The sequence below is a fragment of the Carassius gibelio genome, chromosome B21 (assembly GCF_023724105.1).
Source record: "Carassius gibelio isolate Cgi1373 ecotype wild population from Czech Republic chromosome B21, carGib1.2-hapl.c, whole genome shotgun sequence".
Lineage (NCBI taxonomy): Eukaryota > Metazoa > Chordata > Actinopteri > Cypriniformes > Cyprinidae > Carassius > Carassius gibelio.
The window spans coordinates 26928769-26949175 of NC_068416.1; the positions used below are offsets into that span (position 1 = coordinate 26928769).

The 20407-nt window shown below is 36.7% G+C and overlaps 1 long non-coding RNA gene across 3 annotated transcripts in view; it reads left to right on the forward strand.

Moving 5' to 3' along the window:
- LOC127986087 (uncharacterized) overlaps positions 1-13708 on the forward strand; it is a 32643-nt gene extending 18935 nt beyond the window's left edge. Inside the window, exons 3-7 of one of the 3 annotated variants that reach the window (XR_008160762.1) lie at positions 9-83; positions 452-507; positions 7422-7601; positions 7817-7907; positions 13201-13708. This is a non-coding gene — a long non-coding RNA (uncharacterized LOC127986087). The other 2 variants (XR_008160763.1, XR_008160764.1) reach the window with 2 other exon arrangements.
- The last annotated feature ends 6699 nt before the right edge of the window (positions 13709-20407 follow it).

Here is a 20407-nt window from a genome sequence, read left to right on the forward strand (position 1 = left end):
CCAAATAGATTCCCCCTCAGTCGCCCTGTTTGGACCAGAACTCGGAGAGGAAAGACTCATCAGACGCAGCGTGAAATCCACAGGTACGAACGCATCCAGACAAGACGTCTTGTCAAACGCTGCTTTATTTTCAGGTTTGTAATGTGCAAGAAACAGAAGTACAAACAAAAGCTGCCCTTAGAAAACCTAGACAAGAACAAGTAGTGCAATGCAACAGATGCAGTACACATAGAAGAAAATAAAACACGATTTTAAAGCTTTTTCTCATAGGTTGCTCTTTTGTAGCTCAAGTAATGGGCATGTCTCCATTTGATCTCACATTGCTATCCTACCATTTGAGACGTTTTTAAGATCTGAAAATCTTCTCAGGTCTCCATTAAAGCTGGGTTTGTGTGTGCGTGTGTGTGTGTGTGTGTGTGTGTGTGTGTGTTTATTTCCCGTGTCAATCTAGATACGTCATGGTGTGAACGGTAAAACTGGACTCTGAGATTCTGCTGTTTTCTTAAAGTAGGTCATCTCTGTTTCACACACAGCAGACTGGTACAAAAATAATACTGTGCTGTTAGAACCAGAAACACACACACACACACACACACACACCTGACAAAGAGACTCTGAAGCAGCTGCTCACACACACACACACACACACACCTGCCTGTCGTCAGCTGATGGGCACTGTATAATAACTGTAGCAGGTCTGAAGCAGCTTTGCATCCCATCAAATATTTCATAAATAGATGAGGGTAATTTCACTTCACTATTGAATTTGCGTGTGTTTTAGTTTAAGATCAGACTCAGTTGTGTACTGAGGGATTGACAGGTTACATAAGGACATTAACTTCATTTATATTGTTTCCCAAAAGCATCATTAGCTAACTATGCTTGTTAATTCCATTGAACTCTATTGGTAACAACGAAACTTGCAGCAATAATTGCTTTTAGGAAACGCAGCCCTGATTAGTGTTTGTGATATAAGTTTGTGCTGCTCTTTTCCCTCCAGAACGATGTCACTTCCTGCTCAGTGATGTCACTGGCTTTTGTTAGTTTTAAACGGGTTTAACAAATAATTTAGAGGATAGGAAGAGATATTTAGGACACCAGACAAAATATCAATTCATTATCAAGGAAAACATTGTTTAAATAAATGAATGTTTTTCATTTGTTTATGTTAGTGGCAGTGTTATTTAATTATCATGCATTTTGTTTATCAATATTTTTGACTGTATAAAAAGTAAGCTAAAATTAAATACGAAAAGTGATATTTAAAGTGATATGTATTTTTATTTTTAATTTTAGTTAAAATACACAAATACACAATTTTTATTTCAGTTTTTAGCATTTTTTTTTGTACTTCAAAATAAACTTAATTTTGCCTTTACAGCTAAATGAAACTGGAACAAATTACTTTTTTTATTTTTATTATTCTATTTAATTTCTGATGCCCTTTAAACATTTTTAGTTTTAGCTAGCAATGTCATCAGTATCTGGAGACATAACCAAAATCACAATATTGAAAATTTGCATGCAAACTGACATCATCTCCATCTTTAAAAATTGTAAGTTTAATATTTACTGACTTTACATAACATTAATAACCGGTGAACAGGAGATTTCAGCCGCGGGAGCGTTTTCCTCGATCCACGTTTGTTCGACATGCAGTATGTCATTACAGGCTGCTCCAGCTCTGACAGAAAAACACCTTTAAAAACAACAAATCCAGCAAAAAAATAGTGCTGCAACAAAGAGCTGCTGCCATTTTCTGCCTCGCTTTGATTAATGCTTTTTTTTCTGCCTAATAAAAGGTTCACAAACCATCTGTTTTACTCCCTAATGCCTTGCCCAAAGGTTCTTCTCTCCTATTTCAGGCACCGGGCCAAGCAGCATTCCTCACACACACACACACACACACACACACACACACACACACACACACACACACACACACACACACACACTCTCTCCCCTGTTTTCTCTTTCGTCTCCCTGTAAACAAGCTGCCTCTCTTTTTAATCTGCCGCTGCCATTTTCTTCTCAATGTTATGCATATTCATCGCCAGTAAACATTTTCATCGACTACATTTAATATCCTGCACTAGCAATTACTGCTGGCTGTTGTGTGTAGCTGCGGCCCGTCTCTCCCCCGCTAACAGCTGTCCCGCAGATGCGGCCCGCGGCCAAACACGCCAAATAAAACCTACAAGATGCCAGTGGAATTTGTTTAAGAGAAGACGGCCTTTCTTTGGCTGTTTTCGCTCTGTTTCCGGCTCGTGTTCACACGTTCTCCTCTGACTGCTGGTGATTTCATATCAGGATTCAGGATTGAGTTTAGTTATTATGTCAACAGTTAGTAAGGTTAGGCTTTCACAGCATCATAATTTAATATGCTGACTACCTAGCAAGGTTATTATTATAGGTGTTATACTAAAACTTAAAAGTTATTGAAAATATGTATATGTTTATATACGTTTGTTGAGTAGCTAGCAGGGTATTATAGTGAAATAAAACTGAAACCATAAAAAATTGCTATATGCATATTAATAGATACGTTTTCTATTGATGCATGATTTGTTTTAGGACAGTATTTGGCTGAGATATAAATATTTAAAAAATCTGGAATCTGAGGGGTGCAAAAAATAAAAATAATAATAATAATAATAATCGAGGAAATGGCTTTTAAAGTTGTCCAAATTAAGTTCTTTTCAATGCATATTACTAATAAAAAATTTAGTTTTGATATATTTACAGTAGGAAGTTTACTAAATATCTTCATGAAACATGATCTTTGCTTAATATCCTAATTATTTTTGGCATAAAAAAAATAAATTGTCAATTTTTGGCTATTGCTGGCTAGGACTGCTTTTGTGCTCCAGAGTCATATATGAGTGTGTGTGTGTGTGTGTGTGTGTGTATATATATATATATTATGTTATAGATATTATAGTAAATTTAAACCTTTTAAAATAAATTATATATATATATTGCGTAGCACGGTTGTTATAGTTTTATATATTAAAGACTTTATTATTTTTTTGACATAAAATGTGCTTTAACGGAAAACAAAAAATCATCTACTTGCCAAGGCAACTTTTTATTAAAATAATAATAAAACTGAAGAAAAAAAAGAATGAAAACTATGTTGACATATTATACATAAAACTTAACGTACTATTGCAATAAACAGAAAAAAAAAAAAAAAAAATCTAATTCAAAATGGTAATAGACTGTACTAGTATCTCACTGGTGCTTCGTGAATATGTTTTTATTTTCAGGCAAAATCCTCAATATCACTTTCCCTCCTTTTATAAATCCCTTTAATATATGACATCATCCACAGGAAGTGACACCGTCTTTAGAGAGAAATCAACAGCACAAACATCAGTTGTTTTTCATAGTTTTATCTTACATTTGATTTGATTTAACAGAATGCAAAGTAACTTTTAGGACAAAAGCAAGACGCATTAACTAAGAACAAGCTATACATCTGTTTATTATTTATTAGTCAGCTTTAATGCTGGTAGATTCAATATAACAGTTTTTTATTAGTTCATAGTTCAGTTTTGCTGTTTCCAGGACAGTGCTGGTGGACAGTGAGCAAAGTAAAGACCAAACTCAAACCCAAATGTTCACTTAGTTATTATCAGTCCATCATGTGTGATCAAATTGCACGGATCAGATGATGATGGAACGGCTCAAACAGGCTTATTATAAAGCAATTCTTCTTCTGTTTTCAGAAGTCCACTGACATAAAGCATGAGCTTGTCATGCTTCTCGTCTTGGTGCAGGTGTGCGAGAGAGAGAGAGAGAGAGAGAGAGAGAGAGAGAGAGAGAGTGTTATTCATCCCCAGGGGGCACTGTTAGCCCTCCACTTCAACATCCAACATCAACAACCTGCACCATGTGGCCCCAACCACACACACACACACACACACACACGCGCGCTCCAGCTGCAGAAGGTGCTGGTGACAGACATTAATTTGGTGCTTCATATCATGACACAAAAGACATCTTCCATCAAGAGTCCTCACTCCCTCGTGTTCATCTGACAATCCAGAGCACAGGTGTCCATTCACTGCCTACATACACAGCACACGCAACCAGCACTTATGAGTGGAAGAAGTGGACTGCAAACCTGTCGTGACACGTTTAGACGCTTTAACTTCTTTTGTATAAAGAAAAAAGAAAGAAAATTTGGTGTATATATTGTACAGTATGGGTATGGGTACTCTAATGAGCATTTTTTATGTTCAGGTATTTTACTTTAATATCAATGAAAAGAACCTATTCATTGCATTAAAGTGAAATTACTGAACCCTCACATAAAAGCCGGATAAAATGCTCACTTTAGAAGAAAATTTCAAAAGGCACTTACAGGCTTTAGTATCTGAACTCTTCAAATATATTTGTAATATAAAATATTTATAATTTGTTCTTTTTTCTTTTCCCCACAATTCTTTTGACTGTTAAATACAGCAATGTAAACAAGCTATTCTTGCTTTTCTAAAAGTGTATTTTATATATATTTATTCAAAAATAAATGTAAAATAAATGCAAAATGATTATTAAAAATATACAAAACATATACAAAAACAATTCATACAAAAATTATAAATTAATAAAAAAATTAATAAATAATATATATATATATATATATATATATATATATATATATATATATATATATATATATATATATATATATATTTAATATTTTATATAGTTTTCTACATGAAAATACAATTTCTTTCAGTATTTGACAGTTAAATAAATCAGGTGTTGCTAATAAAATGTTCATTAAATTCTTAATATATGTTTACAACATAACACAAATTTAATGGAATTATTAATACAAACAAACAAAAAATCATTAAAAAAAATTTGCCTACCTGAAAATACAAATTCTTTTCAAGATGAGTATTTGACTATAACATATTCCATTTTGCTTTTCTTAACATTTATTTACTTGTATCAGTCAAAGTATCATGGTATTTTGGTAAAATATATAAATTGCACTTTTTTTACATGATAATGAATGTTTTTATGTCAGTGTACAAATAATAATTAAATATTTTTTAACCATTTGATAGTCATTTTACCATGGTACTTTTGTGTAAGATAGTTTCAGAGAATATCACGGTACATGCTCAAAGTACTAAATACTGTGGAAGTACCATGATAATAAATGAACTTACTCTTGCACCATTAGCATATTCATGTCCAAGACAAAATAGTATTAGTTTTCTGAATTTGCATTTAATTCCAAACATGTTAAACAGGAGATTATTTACCGAAACGTCACATGTGAACTTGAATAATTTAGATAACCAGTGACTGTTTATAAATGTTTAAAATCATCATAGAGAGACTGTGTGCAGGTGACTTGTGGGAATGTCAGATAAACAGAGGAAAGTTACCGCTACTAAACACAACTAATGCACACACACACACACACACACACACACACACACACACACACACACACACACACACACACACACACACACACACACACACACACACACACACACACACACACACACACACACACACACAGCACAATCCTCCACCTCCTGCTCCCAAAACCCATCTGAGCTGCTGGACTTGAAAGCAAGAGAATGTGGGAGACTTGTGTGTTTTGATGTCTCTCTCTCTCTCTCTCTGTGTGTGTGTGTGTGTGTGTGAGAGAGAGTGATGTATTTCAGGGTGGTGTACTGTACCCATCTGGGTAGCAGGCCCTACTAAAACACACACACACACACACACACACACACAAACATCCCTACCGGGGCCCGAGAGGTCAGCTGGGGTCAGCATCTGGTCAGGTCTGATGGTGGTCACAGGTGTAGCCAAACTGTATGTGTGTGAGTGTGTGTTTGTGAGTGTGTGTGTGTGTGTGTAGAGAGAGTCTTTGTTCCACACCTGTCAAAGGCAGATCTATCTGTCCGTGTTTCTGTCCAGGAACTACCTGGAAACCAGACAAAACACCTTTACTTCTACAAAAAGTGATTCAGAGTACTTTATCCACTGCCTAGCAACGCCCTAGTAACCACTCAGGACACCCTAGTAACATCTGACCCTGAATAACCAATCAGAAGACACTCACAGAGCAATTTGGAATCATTAACTGATTAATATTTGTAAATGATCGACTCATTTGCCTAGCTATAGTATACTTGCCAGCGCTATTTTTATTCTCATTTGGTGCTTGGTGTGTGTTAATTTCAAATTTTGGACTGTGAGTGTGTGTTTAGGTGACTGTGTGTGTTTAGGTGTCTGTATGAGTCTGTGTGTGTGTGTGTGTTTGTGTGTGAGTGTGTGTGTGTGTTTGTGTCTGTACGAGTGTGAGAGTGTGTATGAGTGTGTGTTTGTGTGTGAGTGTGTGTTTGTGTCTGTATAAGTGTGAGAGTGTGTATGAGTGTGTGTGTTAGTGTGTGTGTGTGAGTGTGTGTTTGTGTCTGTATAAGTGTGAGAGTGTGTATGAGTGTGTGTGTTAGTGTGTGTGTGTGAGTGTGTGTTTGTGTCTGTACGAGTGTGAGAGTGTGTATGAGTGTGTGTTTGTGTGTGTGTGTGTGTGTGAGTGAGTGTCTGTATGAGTGTGAGAGTGTGTATGAGTGTGTGTTTGTGTCTATGAGAGAGTGTGAGTTTATGTGTCTGTATGAGTCTGTGTGTGTGTGTGTGTGTGTGTGTGTATAATGACATGGGTATGACACAGGTATTACAAGGAGAGGGTGACTTATGAGGACATAACCCATGTCCCCATTTTTCAAAACACTTATAAATCATACAGAATGAGTTTTTTTGAGAAAGTAAAAATGCACAAAGTTTCCTGTGAGGGTTAGGGTTAGGTGTAGGGTTGGTGAAGGGCCATAGAATATACAGTTTGTACAGAATAAAAACCATTACACCTATGGGATGAACACACTTTACACAAAAACAAACATGTGTGTGTGTGTGTGTGTGTGTGTGTGTGTGTGTGTTAGAGAGGGCGGCTGACCTGACATGTTCTAAAATAAATGCTCTTATAAATTCAGATGTCCACCTGCATGAAACACTCACACAACACAGTAAACGAACACTGGAATGTAAACACAAGCCTTTGGTTTAGAGTGAGTGTGTGTGTGTGTGTGTGATCAGTGTTTGTGTGTGTTTATGTCTGGATTTCCACGGGTTCCTCTGGTCATTTGCAGTGACCTTTCACACTGCCAAAAATCTGATGATCCACAAAGTATGTCCTGGAAGAATAGGTGTGTGTGTGGAAAGATCAAATAATAGATCAAAACAGAATCATGCAAAAGCTGTATATTATCATCCCAAGCTGGAGTGAGTGTTTGGAGAATGTGAATAACTGGACTTCTGTATTAAACTCTGTGTTTTCCATGAACTTTTTCCACTTTGCCGTCTCTAACAACTCAGATTTTTCACAGTATTCCCAGAGTTTGAAGACTCCGATGAAGGCTTTGATGATTGTTTGCTAAGTCTTCATCATCATGTGGAACTCTATTGCCATGGGAACTGATGATGCAGACGAGAGAAGGCCTCTAATTGGTTCAGTCGGTTCCAGCAGCTTCTTGGACCACGGCGACTAGTTTTGAAGCTGTCTTGATGTGAGATGTGGTTTGGCTGAGAGTTAAACCCAAGAGAACATTGAGCTGAACTGAGTTTATATTCATTTCATCCAACAACAGTAATGACTAAACTTTTGTTGAAATGTCATAAACATTAAATATTAAGTATTATTTAAAATTTAGTGTGTCAAAAAAAAGTTAATGTTAAATACAGTAGTGCTGCACAATATTTCTGTGGAATATTTATTTTTCAGGACTCACAGATGAATAAAAAGTTGAAAAGAAAGTGCAGCAAACAGAGAGACGGAGTGTCTGTTGTCATTGATTTCAATGATTCAGTCGGATGTAAGTAATTTGAAATCTGGCTTGTTTGCTCTTGAGCACTCTGTTTTTATGTTTTTTTTTCCATCCATTCATAATTTTATGAATTGAAATGTAAAGTCCACAGTAACTAGTTTGTAACTAACTCTTTTTGTAAATATTTTAAGTATTTTATTTCAGTTAATGTTTGTTTTAAAGTAACAACAAATATTTATTTCATGGGTTATAGATTTGGAATTATTTTGTAGTTAAGATCTTATCCCAATTTTGGTTAATATTCTAATTAGATTTTATTTTTGTTTTATGTTGTCACTTTAATTTTGGTTAAAGTTTTAATATTTTCTTTCTGTATTTTTAACATTTCTATGTCTGTTTTTAATATTTCCATATAGTTATTTTTATTATTATTATTAATAGTTTATTTTGTTTGTTTCTATAGTAATTCTTATTAAAATAAAATTACAAAAGGTTATTTTCCCCCCATAATTTAAAACAGTAAAGTAACAAAAATGGCTTTTTCTTGAAGTGTCTTTATTTTAATTAAAATAATTTTCCCTTAATTTTTTTTTGCCACCTTAAACTAATATATAATGCAAATTAGTTTAAGGTGGCAAAAGGAAATTTATTTAACTGGTAATTATAGATTTGGGGTTCTAAAAAAATTATCCTGATTTAAATGTTTGTAAATATATCTTTATAGTACCTCTTCAGGAACGCGAGCTGCTTTGGAAACACTATGGGAAACGCGCTTATTGTGAGCAACTCTGAATATCATGTGTAATCTGTCCAATAGAAGAGCGCGATGTCACGGGCGGGGTGACATAAGCAACCAGGAAGCTATAAAAGCACATGCTGCGCAGTGTGTGTGAATGTCCTCATTTTGTCTTGTGAGTCTTATTTACTGTTGTCTGTCTCTTTAGAGCTCCAAAACATGTCTAAGAGCAAGAGAAATCCAAGCATTTAAAAGAAGAATCCAGATCGCGTTTCAGGCTGTGTGTTCCTCCCTGCCCGTGATATATAACGAGTGGGGATACACACTGTCTGTGCGTGGTCTGCCTGGGGTCGAAGCACACTGAGTCGGCTCTCGAGGGGGCCGACTATCCACATCGTGAACGATTGTGTCCGCAATGGGCTGCATCATCTCTGAAGGCCCCGCGTTGCCCTCCAAGCTGTTAAGAACAACTTCAACTATGGTGGGCAAAGGATATGTGGCAGCAGGTCAGACTGGTGTATGTCTGCACACCATGGTGGTGTTACAGGCGTACCAAGCCAACCTGCTGAAAGAGCTAGATGAGGGAGAGGAGATCAAGTCCGAAGATAAGACGGACCACTGATATCTCCCTTCGCGCCAACGAGAAGACCGCCCGAGCGATTGGGCAGTTTATGGCAGCTATGGTGTCCACGGAGAGACATTTATAGTTGACCCTGTCCGAAATGAAGGAGAAGGACAGGGTCTGCCTTATGGACGCCCCGCTCCAGCCTTCTGGCCTGTTCGGCGAAGCTGTCAACTAAGTTGTCAAAAGGTTTCAGGAGGCACGAAAAAAAGAGGCAGCGTTCCATAAGCTCCTCTCTTGTCACTCTCTTGGGGCATCTGGGTGGGAGATGCCCCAGCCGCATGCCAGCTCCTCATATAGAGAGGCTCAAAAACAGAGCGTCGCCTCTCGTGTCAGGGACTTCTAAGCCCAAACAAGATCTTAGAGTAGTGATCGAAGCTAAGAAGTAATGGGTCAAGAAGTCCTTACGCCAGGGGTACAGGGCTTCAAAGGGCAGTCCCTGCTGGGGTAGAGCGGGGTACACCACATTACACGGTACCTGTCTCGCCTCAGTGCCCTCGGGATGTCAGTCTGCCAACCCTGCCAGAGTTCCAGGGTGCAGCGGCTTCCAGCGAGCGCCGCTCTCAGTTTTTTCCGTCTGCGTGCGTAGCAGAGCTGAGGGGCTTGCCACCCCTTCGGGTGTCTCAAAAACGGGTTTAAAAGCCGGTATTTCACAGTTCTGAAGAAGGATGGGGGGTTGCGTCCGATCATAGATCTTCGTGTTTTAAATCGAAAGTTAAAAATGATCACAATCATGCATGTTGTAGCTCAAATCAGATCCGAGGACTGGTTTGTCACCATAGATCTCAAAGATGCATACTTCCACATCTCCATCCTTACACACATCAGGAAGGTTCGACATCTAGATGTCGTTCTTGCACACATGGGGGAGCTGGGTTTGAGACTGAACGGCAAGAAGAGTGTAATTTCTCCAGTTCAGAGAAACACCTGTCTAGGCGTATTGTGTCATGTCAGTCATGTCTCATGTCAGTCAAAGAAACCAGTCACTCACTGTCAAACAATTTCAATGATTTTTGGGTCTGATGGCAGCTGCGTCCAACGTGATACCTCTTGGCCTGCTGTACATGCGACCCATACAGTGGTGGCTCAAGACCAAGGGATTGCACTGACAACACATTGGTGGTCTCTTATATCAACCACCAGGGAGGTCTGTGTTCGGCCCCTTGTACAAGCTAGTGCACCAGATCCTTCTGTGGCCCCGGGGCAAACTCTTCTCACTCAGAGCAGTGTATATTCCTGGGAAACATACTGTCGAGGAAGGGGCCAAGGCCCGGGCAATGGAAGCTTCACCCCGAGGTGGTGAAGCAGATATGGAGAATTTTTGGCAAGGTTCAAATGGACCTCTTTGCGAAATTGGACCTCAAATGGACCTCTTTGCTTGACCCAGCTAACTGCCCATTTGGGTACAGTTCTGGAGTTTCTGCAAGCCAGGTTCACTGCAGGGTTGACCCACTCCACACTGAAGGTTTACGTGGCGGCAATTGCAGCCTACCATGTTCCTCTCAATGGTCAGTCTTTGGGAAGTCACCCCCTAGTTACACGTTTCCTCCGCGGTGTGCTGAGGCCTCCAGTACGGTCCCGTATTCCCTCCTGGGACTTGGTTGTGGTGTTAGAGGCTCTTTGTAAAGCTCCATTTGAGCCTATACAAGATATATCAGACAGACATCTGACCCTTAAACTAAATTTCTGTTGGCTATCATCTCTCTGAGGAGAGTTGGAGATCCTCAGGCCCTCTCAGTGGCCCCTGCTTATCTCGACTTTGCGCCCGGCATGGCCAAAGCGTTCATATACCCTTGAGCGGGTTATGTTCCTAAAGTTTGTCATGCTATAACCTATAGTGCTGCAGGCCTTCTACCCTCCTCCCTTTCAGGAGCCCTATCAAGAGAAGCTATATTCTATGTGTCCCATTCGAGCGCTGGACATATATGTCCACAGAGCTGCCCTGTGGAGAAAATCGGTCCAATTGCTAGTGTGCTATGGTCCCCTCAAAAGGGGCTTTCTTGCATCTAAGCAGACTCTCAGTCGTTGGGTAGTCGAGGCTGTCAATGCCACCTATGAGTCCTCTGGTCTTCCCCCGCTGTTGGGAGCCAAGGCTCACTCTACTCGGGGTATGGCAGCCTCCAAGGCCTTCCTAGCAGGTGTGTCCATGCTGGACATCTGCAATACTGCGGGGTGGTCCACGCCCTCCACATTTGCAAGATTTTATGGCCTAGATATGCCAGTTACTACAGATTACACATGATATTCAGTGTCGCTCACACTAAGTGCATTCCCCATTGCGTTTCCAACGTAGCGTCTCGTTCCCTCGAGGAACCATGGTTACATGCGGAACCTTGAGACTTTTTCTTTCTTTTTTATTTATTATAGGAGGCAAAATTCTCACACTGGTTATAGTTTTGTCGCTATGCTTTATTTTGTTTAGGGCCACCCCAGTTGTACAGTATGTGGAAGCTGGTGTGAGTCTGGTCCTCTGCCTGTGAAGCGGGACAGATGTGAATGTGGAGGGATGTGTGTCTCTCTCACATTAGTGTTTCCTCCCCGGGTCCCAGCAGAGGAGCAGCGTCTCCACTAACTCCAGCGAAACTGTGCCAATGTCCCGGTGACGCGCTTGGCATTGGCTGGCATTTGCTGGCACAGAGAGGCATCACTGCAGGCCATGACAATCAGCTCCAGGCACTGACAAGCCTGTTGCTTAGCAACCCTATTGAACTTTGGCCTGCTTTACTGTGTTTCCAACACTGAGAGCGAGAAAGAGAGAGAGAGAGAGAGAGAGAGAGAGAGAGAGAGAGAGAGACTAAGACTGAGAAAGAAAAAAAGGAGAGAGAGACTAAGATTGAGAAAGAGAAAGAGAGAGAGTCAGACAGACAACATCTTTCGGGCCGGAGCAGGTTCTGGGATGTTTAACCACATTTTATTTTATTTTATTTTTTTATCCAATATTAAACATTTTAATAAAAAAAAAAAAAATAGAATAATTATACATATATATATATATATATATATATATATATATATATATATATATATATATATATATATATATTTCACTCTTATAAAGACATACATTTTTTGATTTTACCTTATGTGAAAGCCTCTAAAATGTTGAAATGTTGAATGATGAAATAAACTAAAATATATTTTTGATATATATATATTATGTTATGTTTTTTATTTTATTTCTGTTTCATTTATTTTACTATTTTATATTTTATCTTTATTGCACATTTTAGATTTATTTTATTTATTTTGTTGTATTTTTTTTTTTTTTTATAAAAGTGCTTCTGGGAGTTTCTTTTTTCTTTTAAAGTTTTTTATTTACTTATGAAATATTCTTTCATGATTATATGATTATATTCTACTTTTGAAGCCTTTTTAAACTCTTAAAGCTAACAATGGTGGATTTTTTTACTTTGAAGAAATATATTTTTGAAATGTAATATTTAAGATATTTATTCACAGATAATTAGATATTTTATTTATTACTATTAATATTTATTTTATTAAATTACATTCATTATTAATTTACTTTTATTTTATTTTATTTTATTTTATTTTATCCAGTAGTCTGAATGAAAACTGTGTTTTCCGCCGGCAGCGTTCTGCTCCAAATCAAACACACTCCTGAATCTCTGGCAGCCTGTCGCGAGAGCCGTCGGTTCTGGAGCGATCGCGGTCCAAACCTCTGTTATTTACACACGGCAGATCGTTTGCACTCGTTTGTTAAGTCTGTCTTGCTCGATGCATCCGAGCACATGTCCAGGAATCCCCTTCCATTGTCTGCATTTTAACACCAGAGAAATGAAACATGCTCACGATGCTTTCAATTAACCTTTTGGATTATTAGTTCAAAACCAACATCCTCTTTTGATTAACGCTATTTTAGAGCAGTCCAGCGTGTGTATGTGTGTGTGTGTGTGTGTGTTTGAAGAGAGAAGCTAATGGTTTTAATAACGTTTACGAGAGCTTTGGTATTTCCCCTACAGCTGCATTCATTCTCCGCAAAGTGCCGAATGCTTTCTGGACGTGAAGAGAAAAAAGGGTCTTTAAACGAAACAGATGTGACTCTGCAGCAGGTTACAGTGTGTGTGGAGCCTCTGACGCTCCCAACACTTACTCAAACGCACAAGCAACACACACACTTCATGCAGAACAACATGCACGAGAAAGAGAGAATGTGAGTCCTGTTTGCACCTGTGTGATTGACGTGCAAACTTCTGCTTTTGATCCTCCTGTGATTTACAGAGAGTTTTATTCCTGGGAATAGTGGAAGGGAACTGACTCACTGGGTTTGATGTCTGGAGCAGTGAATCATGGGGAGGACTGCAGCAGCTGGGGGTCTCCTGGAAAGAGTCATCTTTAAAAACGCTTTGATCTGCCTTGATAAAAAGAATTATTTTACAAACTTTATTTACCAAACGCTTTTCATGCTCAAAGCTCAGAGCACCAGTAATGCATCTGAACACACTCATGTTTACTGATTGCACGTGACAAACAAACACAGAAAACACTTGCTAATTAAAATGATATTTAAAAAAATTTAAATTGTCAGTTTTTTCAATTTGTTTTTACAATTTGATAAGAATTGTGTTAAAAACAAAGTATTTAGCAAACACTTTTCATGGTTAGAGCTCAAAGCACGAGGAATATAAACAAAAAATCTGAAACATTGATGTTTATTGATTGCATATGACAAACGAACAAAGAAAACAAATGCTAATTGAAATATTTTTACAAATGAAATTTACCAGTGTTTACGTTTGAATAATTACTTTTAAAATTTTTTTAACAAACACTTTTCATGCTAAACACTCAAAGCAAAAGGAATGCAAACAAAAACTAAAATGTTTATTGATTGCATATGAAAAACAAAGCATGCTAATTTATGTTTAACTTTGCACTTTTGAAAATGTATTTAAAGTATTGATATTTTATTTCCTGTTATTATTTTGTTTGATATATTTTTATTTCATGTCTGTTTCCTTTGTATTTTTTTTCCGATCTTATTTTAATACTTATTTTTATTGTTTGTTTAATTTTTATTTTGTTTGATAATTTCTGTTTATGCATTTAAGTGCATTTATTTCAGAATGTTTTCTTTTAATATTTTTTTTATTTCCATTTATATTATTATCATCATTATTATTATTTCAGTTTATTAGGTTCATTTAAGTTTATTTAGGTGCATTTATTTCATAATATTTATATTTTCCATTTGTTTAATTTTATTTATTTATTATTTATTTTCAATATTTTCTTTTAATATTTATTTTTCTTTTATTTCCATTATTATTATTATTATTATTATTATTATTATTATTATTATTATTATTATTATTTCAGTTTATTAGGTGCATTTACGTTTTAGTGCATTTATTTCATAATATTTTGAAGATGTTTTGACACTGTTCTTTGTTGCTATTTTTGTTTCATTTATTTTATTAAGTTATTTTTTATTACATTTTTATTTAATTTATTATTATTGTTATTTCAGGATATTAGATGCATTTAGGTGCATTTATTTCAGTCATTTGATTTAACTGATTTAAAAGTTATAGGCAATTTATGCTGAAATGTATTCAGCTCGTCTTCCCTGAATGAAGCCCAATGACTTTATAGTGTCAAATCATAATATGCATTTGTAATAACAGCCAGATTCTTGCGTTTCTGAACTGCTGTGTTTTTCTGAAGGGCCCCACTGTCGCTCTGCGGCCCCTAAATATTTGGACATGCCATTTGATTTACTGTGGCTGTTTTCACAGTCAGAGTCCCTCTCTTTTTTTCCTGTGACCTTCAGCTTCAGTGTTGCTCTTGCTGTTTTCTCTCCTCGAAGCCAAACAATCAGCTCGACTCAGGAGCGTCTGAACGCAGAGGAGAGTGTAAGTCATTAGTGTCCCGCTGGGCTCAGAACTGACACCAAACATCCCCAAATACAGCAGATACTGACACAAACTGAGTATCAGTCATCACTCTGTATCTCTAATAATGAGATGAGATGTAAATGATCCGCACATATAACACAGTGATTGAGAGCTGAAGAAATCAAGGCTCCTCAGAAGATGTGAGATGTTCTGATCCGCTGAGGAACAGTGAAAGTAAAGCTTCTGGAAACAAACGCTCCTCTAAAGATCCCGAGGATCAGATTTGAGACTAAAACATGATTGATGGAGAATCAAGTGAAGCTGAGCTGCTTCAGTCCAGTAAGAGTTCATCTGGAGATATTACTGACCTTATTCTGACCTTTACTTGATGGAAATCAGGAAAGATTTGACTCAGGAAAGGCTTTAGGGTTAAATAAGAAACAAAATAAGTAAGAAGGAAATTAATCAAAGCATCACATCCAGAGTCTTTCTTCTTCACAGTTAATTCATAATGCAGCGTTCAAGGTTTGTTATAGTAAAACAATCCCTAATAAATCTTCATTTATGCTTCGGTTTCACAGATCAGTAAAGTCTGCTGTCGCTCGGCTCGGTTTAGAGTCTTTGCTTCTGTTGAGTCACTAATCGATCAAACATCTGTAAGATTCACTCGGGAAACAATGAGGCACAGAAACTACACTCATGAAACTAGACGTGAGCACTGTTTGATCTGACAAAACACATGTGTTTCCAGATTAGTATTTATATTTCCTAGCCATTTTTATTAGATTTTCTCTTTTAATTTTAAAGTATTAGTGTATGTATGTATGTATGTATGTATGTATGTGTATATATATATATATATAAAATATATAAATACATTTTATATTATATAAATAAAATAAAATAACATAAAAATATATAACATATATATATACATATACATATATATATATATATATATATATTTTTTTTTTTTTTTTTTTTTTTACTTCATTTTTTTCTTATTTTTTATTACATTTTATTTAGGTTTTAGAAATGTTGTATTTAATATATATATATATATATATATATATATATATATATATATATATATATAAAATAACATAAAATACTTGTTTTATTTCAGTAAGTTGAAAAAATATTTCGCATTTTAATATTTATCATAAAGAAAAAAATCTATTTTTTTTATTAAATATATATATATATATATATATATATATATATATATATATATATATATATATATAGTTAACTTCTGTATTTCCACCATTATTAACAAAAAAAAATCATAATAAAATAACATAAAAAATATTTACTTTAAGCAAGTTACCCAAGAAATATTTCTCATTTTAATTAAGTTGAACTTGATGTACTGAAATAACAAACACAGAAACAAACAAACAAACAAAAAATAATAACAGAATCTTTATAGACATATAGTGTAATAGATTGCATATAATTTTTTTACTTATTTTATTTCAGCTAGTCACCAAAGTGTTTCTATATATCTGTAATATCTGTAAATCTGCCTGGGGTCCCTGCACTGGATCGTGAGGTCTCTGTTGGGATGTGTGACGGTGGCTGTGCTGTAGTGACTGTAGTCTGTCATTCTCTCACACCTGCATCAGCTCCGCCGCAGTAAAACACATTCCCGGTTTCATGTGCCATTTTTCCACAGATGTGACGGCTGTAAGAGGAAGTAATTGCATGTGTGTGTATGCTGCACATTCCTGCACCTGTGTGTGTGTGTGTGTGTGCTGCGGATGGAGATATAATTGGAAGCGCTGCTCTCTGCGTGGTCAGATCAGGGGTTTAGGGTTGAGCGCAGGGGGCTTCAGGGCAGAAATTGGTCCCAGCTGTCAAGTCCAAGCTTGAGGAACTGATGGACAAACACATGCATTCATCTGCAGCTTCAGTGTTCAGATCATCTCTCCTGTCCCACGCTCCGGTTAAATTCATCAGAGGACTACAGAAGTCTGTTTCAACCACACAATAAAATAATAAAACAAGACACAGTTGTCACTTTTATCTCACATTTCCAACCTTTTTCCCAGAATCACAAGATATGATGACTTTTTCCCTCTGAATTGATATTTCACTTTTATCTTGCAATTTGGAGTTTCTCTCGCAATTGTGTTTATCTTTCAAATCTGACTTTCTATTAATTCTGCATTAATTTTGCAATTCTAACTTTATTGCAATTGCGTTTGTATCTCGTAGTTCTGATTCTTTTCTGAATTCAGAGTTGGTATTTTTCCTCACAATTTTTCCGTTCTCGCAATTGACTTTTTTTCTTCTAGATTTTGAACTTGTCTCAGAAATATTATTAAATTTTTCTTGCAATTCTGCTTTTAACTCACTTTTATAAATTCATACCTTGCAATTCAGATTTTATTCTTTATTCATTTATATCAATTAAAACTGGCAGCAGCACTGTAAGAAAATCCTTGATATTTACAGTAAAATCAGCAGCTGCGGCATTTACATTACTAATAGCAAAAATAACAACAACAAAATAAAATATGTAAATAAAAAATAATCATTTGCAATGAGTCACACTGGGAATTCTGGAAATGTCCTTTGTACAATTTTCCTCTTTGTACAATTTTCCAATTCTCCATAAACTGTCGATTATATAGTAATTATTATTGTTTATTTTTTTACGTAACAAACAAACCTGAATTTTACCATATTTTATGGTAAACTTACATAAAGTTCATTATTTTTTTACTATAGCATTTTTTCTTTTTTTTTTTTTTACTGTAAAACAGTGCTTTAAGTGGGCTGGTACCTCAGTACCTCCACTTCCAAATACAGCTCTTGAGCGTACTGCCACCTCTCTGTGGCCCAGAACATGCTTTTAGCGTACCAGTACGTTCATTTGGACATCTGTTTTAATAGAGGTTTTAATCCTTTGCCTTCACTGCTGCTTTTCAGAGCGCCCTTCACAATGCACGCTTCCTAATTCTTCCTAGTTCGGAGTATGGAGCGTGAATCATTTGAACCAGTTTGGAAGTTCGGAGCGGAATCGCGAATCATTTGAGTCAGTTCGGGAGTTGGGAGCAGCTTCGCGGATCATTTGAATCAGTTCGAGAAATCGGAGCGGGTTCGCGAATCATTTGAGTCAGTTCGGGAGTTTGGTGCTGCTTCGCGGATCATTTTAATCAATTCGAGAGTTCGGTGCGAGTTTGCGAATCATTTGAGTCATTTTAGGAGTTCGGAGCGGGATCGCGAATCATTTGAGTCAGTTTGGGAGTTCGGAGCGGCTTCGCGGATCATTTGAATCAATTTGAGAGTTCGTATAGGGTCGCGAATCATTTGAGTTCGGGAGTTCGTAGCGGGTTTGCGAATAATTTGAGTCAGTTCGGGAGTTCAAAGCGGATTCGCGAATCATTTGAGTCAGTTTGGGGAACGCGAATCATTTGAATCAGTTCGGGAGTTCGTAGCGGGTTCGCGAATCATTTGAGTCAGTTTTGGGATCGCGAATCATTTGAATCAGTTCGGGAGTTCAAAGCTGGTTCGCGAATCATTTGAGTCAGTTTGGGGAACGCGAATTATTTGAATCAGTTCGGGAGTTCGGAGCGTGATTCATTCGAGTCAGTTCGGGAGTTCGGAGCTGGTTCGCGAATCATTTGAGTCAGTTTGGAAGTTTGAATGCAGTAATGCAGTAGTTCTTTCTAAGGGTATTTTTTCAAAATCCTTTTGCACATTTTATTTATGTTCAGTAGTTATTTCTAGCTCAAGTAAATCCACAAACTAATAAAAGGATTTATTATTAAGGTTGCCTATTAACTGCTGTATATAAAAGCCCTTTAATATAGTTTTTGTTACCTCAGGGGAAAAAAATATATAAAAAAATAATAATAAATAAAAAGATTTTTTGTGTGTGGCTATAATAGAGTACCGGCACCTCTTTTGGGCCACTTAAAGCACTGCTGTAAAAGAAATTAAAAAAAATTAGTGTAGCTTACCACAAAGAGAACTGACAGTCTTTTCAACTGAACACACTTTTGTTAGTAATTATTGATGGTAAACAGATGATTGGTAGAATGTCGTTTCCTCAGTGAGTGTGTGTGAGAGAGAAAGAGAGTGTGTGTGTGTGTGTGTGTGTGTGTGTGTGTTGTGAGGCTGGGCTGCTGGGAATGGCAGGTTGCTGTGTCCATGGTGACGTGAGATTATTGTCATTATTATGATTATTATGGGCTTTGGACATGCCAGAGCAGTTCAATGAGGCTGGCCGCACCTTCCCGCATACATTCACATTCATTTGGCTTCTCCAAATAAATATTTATCAGTCAGAGCGGGCGAACGCTTCGTTAGGCTTGATAATTCCTGCCGCTTTGGGCAGAGATGGGCAGGAGGGGTCCTGGACGCAGGACGTCCTTCAGGGGTCAGTGGACCATAGCGCAGACGCCCCAAGAGAAACTCCAGAGGTCAGAGGTCAGAGAGACCTCAGTGAGATCATCACGTCTCCTCTGGAGTCTCAGAGACCACAGACTCTGCTCAGACTGGACGAGACAGGGTCATTAGAGTTACCCAAATCATCAAAAACTCTTGTTTCTTGAAATACGCTAAAAATAAATAACTATATAAAAAAACAAAACAATAAAAAAATATTTTATTTTAACTGTTGCCAACTTGATATACTAAAATAAACTAAAACTGAATTAAAAATGTCAAAAAGTCATGTAAAAAAATTGAAAAACGAAAATAATAAAAAATAAAAAAACAAACGGCAAAATTACAAAAACTTTAACTAAAATAAAAATATGAAATAAAAACTATTTAAAATGACATAATATCTTGATGATACTAAAATAATACTGTTCTCAAAATTAAATAAAAAAATATCAGAAAATAATCAGAAAAAAAAAAAACATTTTTATTTTTGGAATAACGTGCAAAACAAAATCGACTTGTATTCTGGAAGAGAATGTACATTTAATTTTTCAGGGATAATGTGCACAAATAAAACATAAATAAAACATGTTGATGGAAGATTAAAAAGTGTATTTTTTTACAATATGCACAGTTCTCAATAAGACTAAGAAAGCAAATGAAGAAAGTAAATGTGTTTCCGGCCTGAGCTCCTACATAAACACAGTCATGTCTGTACTGTACAGTAAAGTCTTGTTTTGCTCTGCTGGTTTGAGAAGTGCGCAGAAGTTGGATAATGTGTAGGTGGCACTGAGGATCTTCACGGATTAACCAACATCCTGCAAATGTCTTCAGCGGCTTTAACCCCAGCACCTCATTTCTGATGCCCTCTCCTCTTTCTTCTGCCTCCAGAGTAAATAGACCTTCATCTGAAGCGCGGCGAATGGCTGCCAGA